Genomic DNA, 8656 nt, shown 5'->3' on the forward strand with positions numbered 1-8656 from the left:
CGCACATTAGTTCAAATGGTAGATTCCAATTTGGTGTTATCATGATCGGCGCATTAGTGAGTTTCTCTTTAAGAATATTAAAAGATTTGATACACTCATCTGAAAAGATGAATGGCGCATCCTTTTCTAGGAGTTTATTCATAGGAGTGGCAATTTTAGAAAAATCTTTTATGAAACGTCGGTAAAAACCGGCATGCCCTAGAAAACTCCTAACTCCTCTAACATTGGTGGAATGTGGAAGTTTAGCAATTACATCTACTTTAGCTCTATCCACTTCAATTCCTTCTTTTGAAATTTTATGTCCAAGAACGATGCCTTCTTTAACCATGAAATGGCATTTCTCCCAATTAAGTACTAGATTTGATTTTTCGCATCTAATTAGCATTCGTTCCAGATTAACTAGACATGATTTAAATGTATCACCGAAGACTGAAAAGTCATCCATGAATACTTCCATGCATTCTTCTATCATGTCGTGAAAAATTGCCATCATACACCTTTGAAAGGTTGCAGGGGCGTTGCAAAGTCCAAATGGCATGCGTTTGTAAGCAAAAGTACCATAAGGGCACGTGAATGTGGTTTTCTCTTGATCTTCGGGTGCTATTGGAATTTGAAAATATCCAGAAAATCCATCTAGAAAACAATAGTAACTATTTCCGGCTAATCTTTCCAACATTTGATCTATGAAAGGTAAGGGAAAGTGATCTTTTCTGGTGGCGTCATTTAATTTTCTATAATCAATACATACACGCCATCCTGTTACAGTCCTAGTAGGAATAAGCTCATTTTTCTCATTTGTAATGACAGTCATGCCACCCTTCTTAGGTACACATTGAACTGGGCTTACCCATGGACTATCGGAAATTGGATAAATTAAACCTGCATCTAGCAGTTTAATAATCTCTTTCTTAACTACATCTTGCATATTAGGATTTAGTCTTTGTTGGCGTTGCACATACGTTTTATGACCTTCTTCCATAAAGATTTTATGTGTGCAATACGAATGACTTATTCCTTTAATATCATGAATCTTCCATGCAATGGCTGGTTTATGAGCTTTCAACACAGAAATGAGTTGTGATTTCTCATTTTCAGTAAGAGAAGACGATATTATTACAGGTAATTCAGATTCACCATGTAAATAAGCGTATTCCAAATGGTTTGGAAGTGGCTTTAACTCTAATTTCGGAGGTTCTTCTATCGATGATTTGTATCGATATCTGTCTTCTTCTTTTAGCATTTGAATTTCTTCTGTTGTTGGTTCATATCCATTAGCTATAAGTGTAGCTAACATTTCAGCTTCATCAATTGGTTCATTACCTTCTCCTAAAAACATTCTCCTGTTCCTTGTAATTCTGGAAATTCTTCTAATAATTCTGCATGTGCATCTATAGTTTGAATATAATAACATGTATCATCTGCAGATTGTGGTTGTTGCATTGCTTTATCAACTGAAAAGGTAACACTCTCATCCTCTATACTTAGGGTCAGTTTCTTACCGAACACGTCTATCATTGCTTTAGCCGTGTTTAAGAATGGTCTTCCTAATATGAGAGGAACTTGAGAATCTTCTTCCATGTCTAAAACAACAAAATCTACTGGAAATACTAAAGTACCAACTTTAACTAGCATGTTCTCCATTATCCCTCTAGGATATTTTATTGATCTATCGGCTAGTTGTATGCTTATTCTGGTTGGTTTCAATTTTCCAAGGTCTAGTTTAGCGTATAGTGAATACGGCATTAGATTTATACTAGCACCTAAGTCTGCCAATGCTTCTATTGAACTAAGACTACCCAGAAAACATGGAATTGTGAAACTTCCTGGATCAGATAGTTTTTCTGGTATCTTATTCAACAGCACTGCTGAACAATTAGCATTCATAGTAACAGCCGAGAGTTCTTTCATTTTCTTTCTATTTGAGATTAGATCTTTCAAGAATTTAGCATATCTAGGCATTCCTGAAATCACATCAATGAAAGGAAGATTTACATTTATCTGTTTAAACATATCCAAAAATTTGGATTGCTCGGCTTCAAGTTTCTCTTTCTTCATTTTACTCGGGTAAGGAAGTGGTGGTTGGTATGGTTTAACATAAGGTTTATCCTTAACTGTGTTATCTTCATTAACCTTTTCAATTACCGGTTCTTTTTCCTTATCTTGATCAGGTTGTGGTTCTTGTGGAGTAGGAATGGTTTCATCAGAAGTTACAGGTATTTCAGGTGGTTTAAGTGTTGTGCCACTTCTTATGGTAATGGCTTTAGCTGTTTCACTCCGGGGGTTAGCATTTGTATCACTAGGTAGACTTCCCGGTTTTCTTTCACCTATTAACCTTGCTAGGTTACTCAATTCTTGTTTCGGATTTTGAATAGAAGCTTGTTGATTTCTAAATGCTTGAGCATTTTGTTCATTGGTTTGTTTTTGAGATGTGAAAAACTGCGTTTGAGTTTCAACTAGCTTTGTCATCATATCTTCTAAATTCGGCTTTTTATCATCGGTTTGTTGTGGTGGTTTGTTTTGAAAATTAGGTCTTTGCTGGTTGTAAGTATTATTGGATATTTGTTGATTGCTAGGACCTTGTTGGTTGTTGTATGGAATATTTCTGTTATAATTCTGGTTTTGATTGTAAATTGGTCTTGGCGGTTGATAATTATTTTGATAATTATTTCCAGGCCTTTGGTTTATGTATGAAATATTCTCTCTTTGTTCCATTGTTAATTCAATACTGAGACAATCTTTTGTCAAATGTGGTCCTCCACACTGCTCACAACTAATTCGTATTGAGTGAATATCCTTAGTCATCTTTTCCATTCGTCTCTCCACAGCATCTATCTTTGCGGAAATGGAATCTAAGTCATGGCTAGAATCGGCTCTAGCTGCTTTAGATGATCTAACGATATCTTTTTCTTGGTGCCACTCATGTGAGTGGGAAGCAGTATTATCAATAATTTTGTAAGCATCAGTTTCGGTTTTCTTCATAATAGAACCACCAGCTGCTATATCTATGTCTTTTCTTGTAGTGATGTCGCATCCTTGGTAGAATATTTGTACTATTTGACAGGTGTCTAAACCATGTTGCGGACATCCTCTTAACAACTTTCCATATCTAGTCCACGCCTCATATAGAGTTTCATTTGGTTTCTGTGTAAACGTAACAATTTCTGCTTGAAGTCTTACGGCTTTAGATGCAGGAAAGAATTGTTTAAGAAATTTTTCAACTAAAACGTCCCATGTATCAATCGCCCCTTCAGGTAACGATTCTAACCAATCTTTGGCTTCTCCCTTTAAAGTCCAGGGAAATAACATGAGATATATCTGTTCATCCTCCACTTCTCGTATTTTAAATAGTGTGCAGATCCTATTAAAGGTACGTAGATGTTCATTTGGATCTTCCTTCGGCGCACCACTAAATTGGCATTGATTAGTCACCATGTGTAGAATTTGTCCTTTGATTTCATAATCTGGCGCATTAATGTCTGGATGAGTAATTGCGTGACCTTGGCCAGTGCGTTTAGCTCTCATTCGGTCTTCCATACTTAAAGGTTCCAGATTCTCCATAATTAAATTTGTTGAATCGGTATCACTAGATGATTTTGATTTAATGGTTCGTTCCTCAACAATCTCTGTTTGAATGATTGGTGGCTCCAGAGGAAAGTTTAGTGGTTCAGGATCTACTAACCGTTCCTGAATATTTTCCGGATTCTCAATTGTGAGGTCGGGTTCAAAAAATGGATTATCGGAAATTTGAACTGAAGTACTTGGTCGACTGGATGACGATTCTAAAGAAAAATCAACGGCGGTTATATTTGCTAAATGTCTTGATCTAGTTACAGGTGGTGAACGTACAAAAGGTGATGAACGTCTTGCTCGGTGCATTCACTGAATATCCTATTAGTTTTAAAAAGGAAAGAAAAATTATAATAAGTTATCCAACCAATAGACTTTTCTGATTTTGCCCACGTTTTGAATAGCCAAAAGATGCAGCAGAGGGGCAGGATTCGTTTGGTCTCAATATAATTGAGGACTGTTTGGCTCCAATAACCCGGTCCACGTACAAATCCAACTATTACTACGAACCAGAAAATTTTGATGTCTATCAATTTAACCACTCAAAATAAATTTTCGTAATTTTAAGAAATTTAGATAAGAAGTAGAATAAAAATCTATGTCCTAAAACTAGAATAGCGAGAAATAAGAAAGAAAAATAGTTCGTCGGAAAAAAAAATTGAAAAAGAAAAATGGTTGAAAAAAATAAAAGGTGACGGAAAAATAAAAGAAACTTATAAAAAATTAAAAATACTTGACTAACCTAACCTTATTACTACAACTAACTTAAAATTATAATCGCAAATTGATATTACTAATTGGAATGATAATTGATACATAGTAAAAAGTGTCTAAAAATATTAAAGCTTACAGGAAAAACTAAATCCCAAATGGAAATAACTTAAAAAGAAACTAAAACTTAAAAAGGCGTCGCAAAATTCTAGAGTACCTAAATCTTAGTCTAAAGAAAAAGCACTTAAGGAATTCTACGGCAAAGCCTAAAAATCTAGGAGTAAAAATGACTATGGCAAAAACTAAGTTTAAAATTAAATATGAGCGAAAAATACAAATATTACGCTACAACGATTAAAAAGGGACAAAATATAAAAATATACAAAAAGTTGTAAAAATTACAATTTTTATAAAAATATTATTTTTATATTATTTATTTATTAAAACTATTAATTTTACAATTTAATAAAACTAATTAATACTAAATACATAAATTAAATAAAAAGTAAAAGTTAAAATAAAATTAAATTAATTATAATAATAATAATAATTAGGGTTAATAATAATAATAATAATAATTAAATACCCCGTAATTAATGCTGAATTAGGGTTCTGTCTCGTGTCAGAGTCACTCCGCGAGTTGCGGTATTTAAAACATCAAACCCCGCGAGTCGCGGGGTTCAGAATTTCAACTGACAGGTTTAATTTCAACGCGTTTTTCTTTATTTATTTATTTATTTATTTTTTCTATTTTTATATAAATAAAAGATATTTAAATAAAACTTATATTTTTTATAAACTAAAATAAAAATAAAGAAACTTAATCAACTTAAATATTTAACAAAATCTTAAAAATACTTATATTTTTGTTTTTCTTTTTATATTTTCGAATATTTAAAACGTATTTTTACAAAAGCGACTTTTAATAGAAAAAATCTCTTTTTTTTTTTTTTTTATTAGCGTTGCGCTTCCGGCGTTTAGAAAGTTCCCCGGCAGCGGCGCCAAAAATACTTGATGTCAAAGCTAAGGGGTATAAAATACTATTGAAGTTTACAACGAAACACTATTAAATACGATACAATTTTACACAAGATATTTATTTATTTAGAGAATGGATATACTTAAACCTTGCTACAACACTTATAGGCAGTGTACCTAATCGTACAGTAGTGTAGTTTTTAGTAAGTCCGGTTCGTTCCACAGGGAAATCTTTAAACAAAGCTTAACGCTATATTAGTTTACTTTTATAAAAATACAAATACATATATATAAGTAAGATTATTATTATAAAGGGGGTTTTTTACCGTTTAATGGCTGGTTTGTCGATTTTAAAACTTTAGTCGCAGTTAAAACCTAATGTAAAATATTAAATAAATAAAAGACTTAATTTAAAGCGTAAAATAAATAACGATAATGAAATTGCAATAAAAGTGTGATAAAATAAAATTGCGATAATTAAAAAGTACGATAATTAAAAGTGCGATTAAATAACAATAAATAAAAGTGCGATAATTAGAAGTGCAATTAAATATAAAATAAAGGAAATTAAATATGAAATAAAAGAATTATGCTTATTTAAACTTCCGTAATCATGATGTTTGACGTGTTGATTTTAGTTTTATGCCCATGGGTTAATTGTCCTTTGTCCTGGATTATTTAATATGTCCGTCTGGTTTTTGTCCATAACAGTCCATCAGTCATAAATATAAAGTGCGAGTGTCCTCATCAAATTATTCTTATACCCGAAGTTAAATATTCCAACTAATTGGGGATTCGAATTGTAACAAGGTTTTAATACTTTGTTTAATGAATACACCAGGTTATCAACTGCGTGTAAACCAAGGTTTTACTACTTTGTTAGCAATTACACCAATTACCCTTGAATGTAATTTCACCCCTGTTTTAATTATTCTAGTGGCTATTAATCCATTCCCGTGTCCGGTTAAATGAACGATTATTCGTACATATAAATACCCCGCCCATCGTGTCCGATCGAGTGTATATGGTAATTTATAATGACGCCCAATTGTAAATCTTTATATTAACATTAACAAACTATCATTTAGTTAAACAAATATAAAGCCTATTAATAGCCCATAGTCTAATTTTCACAAGTGTCGTTCTTTTGTCCAAACCCCAATTATGGTACAAAGTCCAATTACCCAATTTTAGTAATTAGCCCAACATCATGATTACTTCGTTTTAAATAAGCATAATAATAACTTAGCTACGAGACATTAATGTAAAAAGGTTGAACATAACTTACAATGATTAAAAATAGCGTAGCGTTACATGGACAGAGTTTCGACTTACACCCTTACAATATTCGCTAACATACCCTTATTATTAGATTTATAATTAAAATTAAAATATAAATTATAAATATATATATATATTTTACGTATGAGAAGAAGAAGAAAAAGATGGATGAAAATGATCAGAAACCTCGCAAAGAAATCACGCCGCAGTACGATACCATGGTAGACATCCACGGGTGGAGAGAAACCAACAGCAAGGTAATGTAGGAGGGGGGAATGAGATGCAAGAAATGCAAAGGTTTATAGCTTCTCAGGAATACGAAAATGCTAGACAGAGAGCATTTGAAGATTGGCAAGTTCATCAGAACCAAATCATAGCTCATTGCCAACATATAGGTAGAAACTATATTCCTACACCGAAACCCATCTTCCCTCCCTGGTCTATAGAGATGCAGCCACCGTATCCTACGTATGACCCTGCCGAAGCATTCTATAGCACCTATGGTTATGCCTGGAACCCCTATTGGTACCAGTATCATCCCTAGTATACTTATTATTTTTTTTTATTTTGTAATTTGTAATGATTGATACGTTTAATACTTTTGTTAATATTGTAATCATTTTTATAATTGTCTAACTTTTATTCTTAGATTTTAATAATTTTTGAATGTGGGGTAATATACCAAACTTCAAAAATATGTATATATATTTGCAGTTTATCTTATGTACACAACAGGGTAAAACAACGCATTTTCAAAGACTGGCATTAAGTTCAGCAAAAGCAACTAATTTTGACGACAAGATGCAAAATATATGTGAAATAACAACAAGACGGAATGAACAAATGATGTGCACCATTTATCATTCAGCAAACAAACGCCAATATATTTGGAAACTTTGGTAAAATTTAATCATTTTCACACAAATCACCCTCAATAATTTAAATTGTTACTGATTTCTTGCAAATGAGGGCATTGCAAGATCTTAAGTGTGGGAAGGGGTTAAATTCTTTCGGATTTTAAAAATTTTTACTTTATACACTTGGTTACCATTAAAAATACTAGTAAAGCAGTAGTTATATTAGAATCTAGTGCTCTCTGATAATAAAGAACAGCCCTGGTCTTATATACTGACTACCCAATTCTAGTAAAATTTTTCAAAATTTTCAATTAAATGAACTAAAAATCATGTTTATACATATTTATGAACGATAAAACTAGGTTTTAACACCGAAATTATTGTTACCTCAAAAAGGACATAAATTGAGAAACAAACCAAAATGTTAAAATTCATTTAAAATGGAATAGAAGACGATAAAAAGGAAAATAAAAGCCAAGTGTGGGAAAATTTACCAAGTTATCTTAAACATATGTCACATATATCTGTAACAAATAACTGAAAATACTTTTGCTTTGGACTAAACTAAACTGTTTTTACCCGATGAAAGAAAAGAAGAGATGGATCTACACGATGAATCAATTCCATCATTAAAAGGAAGTAAAGTCTTCCGAAAAAGAAACGCGCTTCTTGATTTAGGTCATGAAGTTGTCGTCCAGACCAGCTGTAGGTTGACGAAAAATCTAGAAAAGTCATCACTAAAATCAGCAGGAAATCCACGGACCTCAGCATTAAACAGGGTCGCCAAGTGGTCAGATTTATCCTAACCATGAGAAGGATTTATCTCGTACAATGGGGGGGCACCATGCAAATTAGCTGGATAAGACTAATGAATCAGATCCCCAGAAAGGATAATCTCCTTAAAGATTAAAAATCAGCTTTTAAGACTGATATTACTCAATCCTAGAGATTGACCTTAAAGATTGAGAATTCAAACTCATGGAATTCAATGATATCTAAACTCGAGCTTGAACGAGAAAATATTTTGATCAAAATTATAAACCGATTTATTTTCTGAAAACCCATTTTCAATGCGTTCATTACCATTGAACGTAAAATCCTAGGAATTCACCTGGAATTCATTAGGTCACCTGAACTAAATCGGGTGTCAACCGTAAGAACGGTGGTTGCATAGTGGTCAAAGACAGGACCTTGTGCCATACCGAAAAATTATAAGGGTGAGCTTTACTATTGCTCCTACCAAGGATAGTAATTGCGTCCGA

The sequence above is a fragment of the Rutidosis leptorrhynchoides genome, chromosome 7, assembly GCF_046630445.1.
Source record: "Rutidosis leptorrhynchoides isolate AG116_Rl617_1_P2 chromosome 7, CSIRO_AGI_Rlap_v1, whole genome shotgun sequence".
NCBI classification, from domain to species: Eukaryota; Viridiplantae; Streptophyta; class Magnoliopsida; order Asterales; family Asteraceae; genus Rutidosis; species Rutidosis leptorrhynchoides.